The sequence below is a fragment of the Daphnia pulicaria genome, chromosome 1 (genome assembly GCF_021234035.1).
Source record: "Daphnia pulicaria isolate SC F1-1A chromosome 1, SC_F0-13Bv2, whole genome shotgun sequence".
NCBI lineage: Eukaryota > Metazoa > Arthropoda > Branchiopoda > Diplostraca > Daphniidae > Daphnia > Daphnia pulicaria.
This window is the reverse complement of record NC_060913.1, coordinates 5,620,410-5,633,682: the sequence shown is the minus strand read 5'-3', so window position 1 is coordinate 5,633,682 and position 13,273 is coordinate 5,620,410.

Sequence of the window (13,273 nt, the reverse complement as noted above, 5' to 3'; positions counted from 1 at the left end):
TATTTGAGACAAAAAAAAGGAAGGGAAGAGACGAGGGGGCAAGGGAATACATACTAGAGTAACGCATACGGCAGGGTTTGGTAAAATCGGGTAAAATTGCTTGGAAATCGTTCCTAACGAAACGATTAGCGTTCACCTACATACGTATATCTCGGCCAATAACGAAAAGAAATCCAATATTTTCGGAATCTTATTTCAAATTTCGAAACATTTGTAGCAGAATTCGAAGGGAATGAGAATTTCAGATTTGTCTCGATTTCATTTCCCGCATATGTTAGATATTATAATGAATTAAACCCCAATCTTCACTGCATTATAACCGACTTAAATTGATAATTTTGAACAAGAAGAACAAGAGAAACACGGAAAAACCCACTATCAGGATTGTAAAAGAAACAAACTAAACTGGTAGGGTAGTTTGTTCGAATAGTCCAATCGAATAGAATTTTTGAAGCGAGAACTGGGAGAAGAGGGAGAATGGGACGAAGCTCCGGAAGCATTTCCCAGTAGTTCTCCCCCTTCAGGACCGCTCCTACCGCCAAGTAAGGCAAAGCTTCCGGGGCTCGCCGAAAAGAGCAGGGCAGTCGAATTCGTCGGCTAGGGAGGAGGAGGGGGGAAAACGTCGACTGCTGGATTTTACATAGAGTAACCGATCTCCTTATCTCTGACTGTTACGTGCCATCGTAAAGTCAATTTTGCCCAATAGGGTAAGGTCTTTGCATGAAATTTCGATTTGTTTAAAACTTACCTGGTTAGAATCAGTTTTTTACGCTGATTCTCATGGTATTTTTTTAAATATTTTTGAAATGAACCTAACTATGTGTATTTCTAATTCAAAGTTCAAATAAGCACCTCCCATTTCATAACGGGCTCTCAGCCATTTTTCATGGGCAGAGCCTAATTTCTGATGAATTTGTAGACGACGCTCACCAAATTCACCAAAATCACCCTTTTCGTACTGCCTACGGCTGACTACAACCCTCTTTCGCCCTTAGGGCCTTAACGTGGAATACGAAAAGGTTGATTTTGGTGAGCGTCGTCTACAAATTCATCAGAAATTAAGCTCCGCCCCTAAAAATGGCTGAGACCCCGTTTTGAAATGGGAGGCGCTTATTTGAATTTTGAATTAGAAATACACATAGTTAGGTTCATTTTAAAAATATTTAAAAAATACCATGAGAATCAGCGTAAAAAACTGATTCTAACCAGGTATGTTTTAAACAAATCGAAATTTCATGCAAAGACCCTATCTATTCGGCATCAATTTGGAGTTGGAAAACAATTTTTAATGTATGTATCAGCTCAATTCGGCGTACAGCTAGTATACCAAAAGTTTAGCTGGGAATTTCAAATTACAGCGAAAGTACAACGAAGGACTAGTATAAAAATGTTTTTGTACTTTCAAATTAAAAATAGCAATTGTAATATTCATTTTTCCCTTTGGTATTTAAAAATCGTTTATTTCTGATTTTCTATTGGTAGGATAGTTTGGGGTTATAGGCCTACGGAATGCCATACAAAATGAAACGGTTCGTTAAATCGTTAATATGATTTTATAAAGTTCAGAATCATACTGGGTATTCTTTGTATGTATCTACTTTATTGTAGAAAAATTCATGTTTGGTTTCTGTGTAAGTTAATAATTAAGGTAATACAAAATGTCCCCTAAAATTCTTAAAAAAAGTTCACTGTTTTTGTTGTTAACGGAATTAACATATGGGAAATTTAAATAGCATGTGATAGTTTAACCATTTCAAATTAATAATACATACAAATAATATTTTTTCTTCAAAAACGTAATAATAGCATTTTTGTGACGGGAACGTGGGGTGAACTGGTACATGAAAGGTGATACCCAATAGACGGAGCTTAATGGTGGTATAGGGCTCTTCGGGATCTGTTTTATTTAGCCGTTTTATCTGGCAAAGCAGCATGGCTCTAGACTTGTTTGAGGGAAGAACGGGGAGAAGAGGGAGAATGGGACGAGTGGGAGGGAGGAGGGCGTACGAAAAAAAAGGGGGACCCACGTTTCCTCTTCTCCCCCATTCGTCCCATTCTCCCTCTTCTCCCCGTTCTTCCCTCAAACAAGTCTAGAGCCATGCTGCTTTGCCAGATAAAACGGCTAAATAAAACAGATCCCGAAGAGCCCTATTGCTACTGCCACACAAGATAAGCATTTAGTTTCTTATCATTAATTTTAATTTTAATTTTTGTAAATTTACGGTAATATACCCCCAAATATTTTTCATAACAAATAAATGACAGAAAATCTAATCCCGCCAATTTTTTTTCAATTAATTTTTATGAATTTTTCAATTTTATATTAAATTTTATTTATTAAATTAAAATTTTAAAATTTTCTCTTTCGCGTAAGGGAATGGGAGATATGGGGGGGGGGACCGGAACTGTCCGATATGGGTCCGGTTTCCCCTATAGTGGTAAAATGAATGGTTCAGATTGGACACCCGTGAACCATATAACCCCACAAATTTGTAACTTAAACTTTTTTTTTTGCATTTGCGAAGAGCTACAGCGGGTTAACTAATGACGCTAAAATTTATTAAAAAAATACTAGGGATAGCAGACGATGGAAAAATTATTGGAAAAAACAATTTGGAAATTGGATAAAGCAAAAAAATGAGATGTAAGTGAAAAAAATTGCCCCAAATAAACTCTCTCTCAAGGAACCGTAAGAGAAATCAAAGGCTAGATAGGAAGAACCACATCAATCAGTTGCTACAAACAGAAGAACGTGAAAAGATGAAGAGGAGAAATCAAATAAACGTTTAACATCCCCCTGCGGTTGTTTTATACCCCATTAAACAGCGGATCACAAACAAGATTGCTATCCTTGCGTTTCGTTGTTTGATTGGTGTTGCCCCAGTACCTGATTGATGCAATAGCAATTCGTCGCCCATATCGAGAACTCCGCTCTTCATCTCAACATTTTCTTCATTCTCCTCACTTACGCTCCAAAATGTATGGCAACCAATCTTTTTCTGTTACTTCCTCTCGTATTTGGAACTCCCTCTCATTTGACCTGCGTCTACTGGCAATCTACCCTTATTCTACCTATTTTTCTACCTTTTTATTCTACCTACCTTTTTTGATAACCTGGTCATATCCACCATGTGCCCGGGATTCGCATTATGACTACATTGTCCTATCCACATCATGGCCATAACTCACATAGTGAGGCTGGTGCCACCTGCTATCTACGTCGTAAATTATTTCCACGTTATACCTTATATATTCCCATAATATACTTTGGGGCCCATATTACCTTACTTTCAATAATTTTTCAATTTTTTATTTTCGTTATTTCCCATATCATAACTCTCTAAATGAATTGAAATAACCAACATTTATTGAAAAAGATATATTTTTATTCTTGCCCATCATTTTCCCCCACCAACAAAGAAATCGGTGTTCCGATTTAACCTGGGCACCATTTTCTTCATTTTTTATTATTTTCTTCGGTTAACTCCATACCAGACGTTTCGCTTTCACCATCACTCTCGTTGAACGGATAGGGCATCCACGTTCTCTAAATAATATAAAGAATTCTTAATAAAAACGATATAATAAAAACAAGCAGGAATAAATCAGCCTTACCATATCTTCTGTTAACTTAATCACCTTCTCGACAAAAATAACGTCATTCCTCACTGATTTATTCTCCGGTTATGTTACTACAAGCAAGTCCGTCGTCGAAGTATATTTCGAGAATAGTGAACTGTCCTTCTGGAGTGAGCGGTAATACACACATGGATCGTAGAGACATCGGTTGAAGTTTAACTGCAGGATTGCATCATCAACTTGCTGAGTCGGCACTGTGGGTTGTTGTTTGAGGTCATACAATGGATTTATGAGGCGACACTCAGTTTTCTTTACCTTCTTTACTTGGAGTGACGTAGCCTTCGGGTTTTTGCAGCAGGTAAGAGTTCTTCTTCCAACTCTCCATAAAGAAAAGCTGTTTTTATTTCAAGCTGAACCATTTCGAGGTCCTTCAGTTACGATGGTGATAGCTAGTTGAATAGATTTTTCATTCACCACTAGTACATATGTCCAAATAGTCGATGCCAAATAGCTGCGAATAGCCACAAGCAACAATAGTCGTGACTTGTATCGGGGTTCAATATCTTTGTACCCTGGCTTGTAATGAAGAACCCACTTTGTCATAATGACTTTTTCTTTCGACGGGAAGTTGCACAATTTTACAAGTTTTGTTTCCATTAATGACTGAAATGTTGAGGTTGACCTTACACATCGCAATCTTCCCGCCATTAATCCATGTAAACCTACTCAGACGTCTGTTTTCTATAAAATGTCGTTTCCAAAGAAACGTATCTTCTACTGTTTCCTACGTTCTTTTTGTTCTCTTGTTTCTCGTTATCTCTATAAAAGACTTGAAATACTTATCATCTTAATCTGGTAATATCTATCCCTCACAATCATCTCATCTTTTCCATGTGTGTTCACTATTAATATTGACAGGTTATGGTCCCGGAGATAAATAAAATATTCCGCTATGTCTGACTTTAAATCAAAACTAAGCCAGGCCAGGAAACGGCCAAATGAACTTTAAACTATGGAAGTACAATTATTGGCTGATTCTTGAAAAAAATGATCTTCTAGACATACTAGAGGTAATTACACTGAAAACGACGCAAAGAACATTTGTTTATCAGATCGTTAACCCACTTGCTCTAATAATGTAACCTAAACAGGGGAAGTCGAAGGAGACAGAACTCAATTCTATTCTGTGTAAATTCAATGTCAATTCTGGCTCGATAACTAATTCCAAGCTCGATAAATAACTAAAGCAAGGAATGCAGATGCCAGAGAAATCCTGATGACGACTATCTTTCCCAAAGAGCAGCACGCATTATTTGTGAACTGTAAACTGCTAGTTTGACCCAATCTGGGTTAAAATAGCTGCTCAGTACCTGCAAAATGCTTCAGCAAGTACTCACGTGCTTCAAGCCAGATTCTTCCACTATCAATTTCTGAAAGTGCACAGCATGATGTCACACATCACTTCCATTAAAGAACTGGCTCAACAACTTGAAAACTTAGGTAGCCCGATTTTTCAGTCTCAGATCATGACCAAGATTACCAAATTAATTGAATGAACAACATTAGAACGTTTTTATAAATCCAGATCTAAACAGCAAGATCATTAAAGCCAACACCGACACGGAAGCATTCGCCGCCAAATCCGATTTAGGATCTACTCACAGTTGGGAAAGACGAACCTCAGAATCAGTTAGACCACCTCATAGTCGGGAAAAACGAAACTTCAACTCGGAAAAAAACAGACCACGAGAAGAATGCGGTTATTGTGGTAAAATCAATCACTCTGAGTCAACGTGTTCCAGACCAATTAATGCTGAGGCCAGACATGCAGACGAAAAATGCACTTACTGTAGAAACCTACGATCACTCAGAAGCCGTATGTCACAAAAGCATTGGAGATGAAAAGAATGAATCAAAGACACGTCCTGAACAGTAAAATTCACCAGAACCAAAAAAATTGAGTAAGTTTTTTAGCCTTCGGAGCAAGTCAGGCGCCTATGAGTGAGCATCTCTGGTACGCAGATTCCGGGGCGACCTATCACATGTGTAATGACGAATCTTACATGCATAATTATACTCCCACATCAGTCACTTGGAATGTAACAGGCATCGGTGGCGTTCAATTGAACGTCCGTGGAGAAGAGGATGACAACGTTCTTACAATGATTAATGGTGTTCAATACACTGCTGTTCTTCAAAATGTCTTGACAAAGAAAAAAGGTCTTTCTCTCCCGAAACGCTGAGCCTTTTTTTATATAAAAAAATGCTGATTAGCAGATGAATAAAAAAGGGATTTTTAATGGCTCTAATCTAATGAAATTATGAATACTAATATATGGAGGACCAAAATGATGAATATTAAAGACCCCGTACTTTGAAAAAATTCGAATGTTTGTTGGATGGGAGAGAGGAACTTTTGTGGAAAGGTCATGTTCCTTGGTGACGTCATCATGCGCTGGCGTTAAATGAGGGACAATTCAAAAGAGCTGGTCGTTATCAACTCTCCCCCATTTATTCTTCAAGTATGGTACGTTGAATTATACTTTAATATTTATCGTTAACATCGGCGTGCGGTAATTAGTATGGTTACATATTGATATATATCCTTATCGACTAGTTAGTTACTTACATGAAGTTGCCCAGCAAAGAGAAAATTAAATTCTAATGCATTGAAATGAGGTATTTGTGAAATAGTATATTTTATGGTATTTTCCTTTTTGTATTTTCAAAATTAGTGTCTATAAATCGTCTTTTCTCGACGACCTTTTACGGACATAATGGCAACCACCGTGGAAAACATTTTCGATCCTGAAATCGTTGTTATTGACAGCGATAATGATTCGATAACTGAGGAACTAAACACAATCGAAACACACAAAAACGAGATACAAAAGCTACTGGTATCTCGCAGATAATTTTTCAAAGCTAATTCTGTAAGAGTTCCAATCATGATTCTTGCTGAAGAAGCAGTAAAAAATGAAATGATGATGGCCCCTTATCTGAACCAATATATAACCGTTTCAGACAAAATGTTGCAAGAAGTTTTGGCAACATGGTGGGAAAAGATAAACATAATTATTTCAATTCTTATTATTATTGGAAAACTGGCGTTTAAAAAAATTTCACCAATTCTAAAATTTACGTTTTTTTATATTAACAGGATGGCGAAGTTAAAGATGCAATTACATGAATAATAGCATGGAAAAGATGAAATTGGATTCCGAGACTGTTCCCAACTTTTAAAAACTACTTGGAGTGATCAATGAAAAAGGGAAACTAATTGGTACATAATTAATAATACTTTTTGTTGGTAGTTTGTAATATACAAAGAGTTGGAAAAGGGAGAGTATTTGCAGTCATTGACTGATTGATTGATTGCAGGGGTCGGGAGAGATAATTCTTTTGATGTTTGGTGTCAGTTTTCAGACACTTCGTAGTCGATTTCAATAAGCCCATGCATCAAATTGATGATTGGCTTTTTGTTGTGTCGATGAAGGCTCACGTCTATGTGTTAAACGGACTGAACGGAGAAACTAACGACACACTTGGAAGGGTTTGGGGGTTGTTGTAGCGATCGTTTTTTGGCTTTATTTCTCGTTTACACCGATTTTTTAAAATTTGAAATACCCACCTACCCCCTAGCACTTTTATCCCATCCCAACATCACACGTGACTGTATTTTTATCCCATGCATGTCGTTTCAAAACTGAATTTCAAATTTGTATAACAGAAAATGAAAAATCGGAAGTTCAAGCTGTGAGTTCACTTCTCAAAGTTCTAAAAAGAAAATAAAAGCTCAACAAGATCAATTCCGACACATCCAAAGGTAATCAACAATAATGAACTGACTGTCAATGTAAACTGGGAAGGGAAAGTTAATGTCTTATATGTAAAAAAAGTATGGCCTGAGAAACATTAATGAAGTAGATACTAATTCTGTCACTCTAAAAATTGTTTTTTGTTTTGCCAGCAAAGATTGTTTGCGATATCAATATTGCAAAATTAAGGGCTTTTTATTTCGAAGGAAATTTAGTAATTGTTTTGAATGTTGAAAACAAAAATGGAAAACAAATTCCAATAACTGTTATCGAACAATAACTTAATCCGAAACTACCCAATAGTCCAAAACGCTCAGCGATTGCAAGATAATTATTTTGGTTGCTCGATCAACATTCGTTGTATTCAAGAACAATGACCGAGCCGTTGACTCATTTTTTTCTTTAAATAAAAGAAAAATACACATTTGGCTTCAATCTCAATGCAAATTACGTTACTTTAGAGGAGGATAACTATAGAACTGGTTAAACTAGGAAGACGCAAAAAACTCTGAAATGAAGAGCTTCACAAACTCAACAACAGTCGTCATTTTCAGATTTTTCGCATAATATTTAATGTACAGTCAATTGTAATCATGTAAAATAATTGTAAATAATGTAAAATACATTAATTTTTTTGCCCATTTTAGTCCCTTTCTTCCTCCTTTTTTTCCAACCCGCACTTATGAGGGGACGAATACCCGGCGTGGGTAATTTGCATGGAGCTCTACGGAGTGTTCTCAATTATTGGGATCCATTTTAAAAGCTATCCTTCCCTTGAATGATCGTGCGGTAGTGGTAGTCTTCCTTCCACGCCATCTAACGGTGATTTTGAAAAAAAAAACACAATAGCAAAACAACAGATGGCGCTCTAATTTTTTGGAGCAATCCATCTGGCTTTTGTTAGATCACCAATCGTTCACGTTTTTCATTCAGAGAATCAGAGTTGTCCATTCTTAAACTTTCTAATTGACATTTTCGAATGAAATATTATGACATTGTAGGCCAACTTGAAATTTATATGCGCGGCGTATAAGCGCCTAGCCTTGCGACAAGAACGCTTGTTTTCCAGAAGAACCCGTACAGGGCTTCTGATATATACAACGCCAAGTTAAAAGAGAATTTTCAATGTTGAACGTTAAAGTTGAAGTCTAGATTGAATATTTTAAATATCGATCGCTGAAATTTGAAGTCTCAAGTATATGAATTCTGTGTCTATTAGCGCCACCTATCAGTGAGTATACATACCCTAAAGCAGCAATAGCTGTCTTTAGGTATTTCACCTGGAGAAGCGTAACAAACTAGCTTGAACATGCTGAGTCCAATCGAATGAAAAAACTGCAGCGTTTTAGCATGGAAAACCTGGTTAAAAAGAAAGACATACCAGCAATGATTCAGCATAGAATCAACGTTTCACGAAAGATAAATTTCTATATGTTAACCTAAAAGTTCGCTCAATATTAATACAAAGTGTAGGCCTTACAGAATGTTACGTTTTCGACGACTTCGTTGTATTCACCAGACTAGACAAAAACACATAGAAACTTTAGACTTATAACTCATAAAAAGAAAGGAAACAAATAAGCAAATGCCATTTAATATGTAACTATATAATTTAAGCATATAAATAAAGATAAAAATTGTCCCCATGGCATGCATTAAGGATATCCTTTGATATTTAAGCATATAATTAAAGCATATAAATAGAGATAAAAATTGTCCCCAAGGATCAATCAATCCTACCAGCGGTAGTGGTAGTTTTTCCCGGGATCTGAGCGACAATTTCGTGCACGATTTTTACATTAATCTTTCCTTGACAACCCAAGAACCTGGTGAGCAGCTAGCGAATGCCGAAGACGATGCCGTGTCTAGTGATTCAAGAAAGACTTGTCAATTAATCCAGCCGCTTTAGACAAGGATGGTAGCTGGAAGAGTTGTCCAGCAGAAGAGCTCCAACAAAAATTTCTTTATATTTTCTTTCATGCTCATGTTTTTTTTGTCATTCTGTGTTTCTTTCTGTCGCAGTAACAAGTTTAGTTCATTCGAAACAGAGAATCTTTCTACTTTTTTATTTCATTTGGTTTCAAGGGTTCAGAGTGTGCATATGAATGGAAGTGCCTTAGAATTAGCGTATTACGTGGCAGACCCGCAGCCGAAGCCTTCCAGAAGGAAATTCTAGTGGGGGTGGGGGATGGAGGGACTTTGCGCACCCATAGAAGAGGGAGTCAGTGAAGAGGGGTTCACCTAAGCCATTTTAAATGTCCCAACGTCTTCCCGTGCCCCCTCCCTCCCTAGTCAACAATGGTCTATTAGTTAGCAGATCGGGCTGCCACGGTTCATATTACTGGGATAAAACACGTCTAAAATGCATGTGTCTGTGAAGAAGAATTTAAAAGGAGGCATAAATAAAGAGGGGGAGACCAAGAGAAAGAGATAGAGGCAGAACTAGATGGTTCAAGCAGATTGGTAGGCGTTAGTCTCAAGGATATTGTCGATGAAATTATGGTATCGGTAACCCAGCAGTAGTTTTAGACAAAGAAGAAGACTTAGTGATTTTTTCGAAAAAAAAACAAGAGAAGAAGTTTAACCAGATATGCCGAAGAAGGATCCTCCTGGTGATCTTTTCCTCCATTTTCTAAATTGCCAATGTCTCTACAAAAAACAGATTCATTAACAAAATTTTGTGTAAAAATACAGACCTCATATTCTTCTCGAAATTTAACCGACATTAATTTTGTGTTGATAAACCGAAATGCAAAAATTTCCGACATATTGGCGGTGCAGCCAATAACAAGTGTTTAAAATGAAATATTTTGGATTTGTTGTCAGGATTGCTAAATTTCATCTCTATTTTTGCCATATCTCTCGTATAGTTTTAAATCTGCATTTTGTTTAATATCACGAAGAAAGTACGAAACAACGGTTAAGTACGAAAACAAAATATTGTGAATACAACTTAATTTGTATTACTGTGGTTTACTTTCTTTCAGATATGCAGCACAAAATAAAAAATCATAATGGTCTTCCAGCAAAAAAATCGTCCATTTAACTTGCATATAATTTTTTTTCAACAAGCCATCTTAGGAGAAGTGAGTAACTTTTTGTGGCTGCACGCTCACCTCAACTGGTTTAAGATTCTTTTGCTTTCTTTTCCTGGGAGAGTTGAGCATTGCTCAACAGGATGTTCTTTGGCAGCAAAAAACCCAAATTTTAGGCGCGTCGAAGAGAGGGAACGCGTCGAGGAGACGAGACGTATCGGTTAGGGCGCGTGGGATGAGACTTTGGGCTGGACGATGAGTAACTGTTCGTGAAAGCACGCTCTCCTCAACTGATTTAAGAATTTTTATTTTATCTTTGCCGCCGAGAGTTTAGCATTATCCAACGGGGTGTTCTTTGACAGTAGAACACTCCAAATTTTTGCGTGTAGAGGGAGAAAGAACGCGTCGAGGAGAGAAAACGTATCGTCAAGAACGCTAGGGATGAAATTTACTAAATAGATATACTATGAGACTACACCCGCAAACACAATTCAATGCCGGAAGGCCAGCTGGAGTTCAACTTTCCTCACAGACTGGATATGGTCCGAAATAGGAAGGTGAAGCGCTTGCATGAGCTTGTTACAACTGGAAAATGTCTCCACTGTGTTGTTGGAACGTCTTCATTTACCAATTGCGGGCTTTTGGCACCGGTTCCATCATTATGTCGGCGACGAAAGATAAAAAGAATCAATTCTGATTTGTTTGCAAATGTTCTACACCACATGCTCAAAATTCTCCAAGACTTCAAATATAATTTTGATGTTCTCACTCTCCAAACAATTTATGGTCATTGTCACTAGAAAACGACCAGCAAGAGTTCGGTCGATCACCAAAAGGGATCTAAGAAAAGGGTAGCAAAAGACCAAAATGAAGATCGTGGGTGTGATTCATTACTTGGAATCAAGATCATGGTCCCTCTTATGCTATGTAGTCAATCCGGCCCCAACTTTTCCGGGCCCAAAATTTTGCCTTTAATGGGACCGGAATCGAAATAAAAACTTTAACGTTCCGGCTCCATCCTTTCCGGCCCATAATCCAAGTTTATGGTTTGATAGTGGTAATAGAAAAATCTCTATTCGGCGCGAAATTGGCTGATGCATCACCATGTTGGTGATGCGATGATTTCTTTGCCCCTAAAAAAGGATTGGAGAAATTCTTTCCGAAAAACAATCACAATTTACTGACGGCGGGAATTCAACTCTTCATGATATAAAGAACACTCAGTCTTTTCATCTTTCAGGATACCGAGGCTCTCGAGGCCACAAAAGGCGGAAAAGTGCGTTTTGACACTCTATTGCTCTTCTCCTGGTATAATCTCTACTTGGGTTGTAAGCGCTGTAGTAGCGTTCATCTGGTCGTCTAGCAAACACGATATAGCCCATCCTAAGATAGGGTGTTTATCGACCGTCGCATCATCGGTACTTCCTGGTTTATAACGAGAATTTGTAATGCATGGTGATGTAGCGTATCAACCATACGAAAGACCTGTGTGTCTGTGCTAAACAGACAGTTTACAAATTATTTCATGTCCACCAATAATTGGGTGAACTGCTGCTTTATGAATGCGGTCAGCGTTGGTCTGGTGCTTTTAAATATTATTGTATAAAACTTATTTTTTAATTCTCTTTATTAACTTATTGTTTTAAACCCGATTAAATTCGAGGCTGCACTTCTGGTGATAGTTGTGCATACGCTCTTTCATGTGTTTCTTTTACTCTCTGTCCTGCGACAAATGACTGGAGTTCATTCGGAATACCGTGTCTTTTTCTTAGTGGCAAGTCACTTCCAGATGCCCAACTCGTGGATCTACTACGCGGAAGGTTCATCGTACCATCGTTGTTTCTAAGAGGAGCTCGTCTCGACTGTTGATGTCTTTAAACCTCCGGGATTTCAGCCTCTGTATCCTGTGGATCAGTCTGTCTTTTTTGGGGGCGTTTTTTTTTGTTTTAACCGGCTAGGGTTTCTTCGTAACTACCTTTCCACAATTTTTTCTTTTTGTCTGAGTGTAACATTTTTTAAATTAAGTAGGCTATAGACAGTTTAATTTTTACAAGTTTTTGTATTTTCGCACAAGACAAAAGGAAAACAATTTTTTTTATTGGCTCTCCGGCTCTGATTCGCTGCCCGATCCAATCCTACTTCTCGACTTGCCCGGGGTTGGGATTGGCAGTTGGATAGGTACTGCCGGGGCTGGAACTTCAGTTGCTGGTGTTGAGGCCTAATTCACGGCCGGAACGGGTATAGGTTATTCCTTGAGGAGTTCGTACTCTCCGCTCTCCAATGGATCCGTTGGATCAACATTGGATCACGAAAGGCTTATAAATATTTTTGAGAGTGTTATCACTCAATTATTTTGCAGTCTTATTGATACTCCCGGATGGCACCGGGAGTAATATTTTTTGGAGAGACCGTTATCACTCGATTTTTTGGGAGAGAGTTTTATTACTCAATATTTTTAGAGAATGTTATCACTCAATTTTTTTTAGTCTTATTTTTTTTTAGTCTGAGTGCTCGATCACTTGATTGTTTTGGAGTGTTATCACTCAATTTTAGTGTCCATTTTTTTTACTTTAGAAGACTTGAACAGTGTTTTTTTTATTTTTTTTGTCTTTTATTGTTAAGACTCCCCAACAAGTGTTTTTTTTTATTTAAATTTTTAAATGAATTAACAGTGCATCATATTATCAAATTGAATTGTTTTGCTTTTCGTCACATAATTTTGGCATTTAATTACTAGAAACCATAGTCTGACTCAAATTCAGCTTCTTCTTCTGTAACTTCCAAATCCCTCCAATCTTTCTTCGAATGCTTACGGCTAACCCATAAATTTGAATTAAGTGC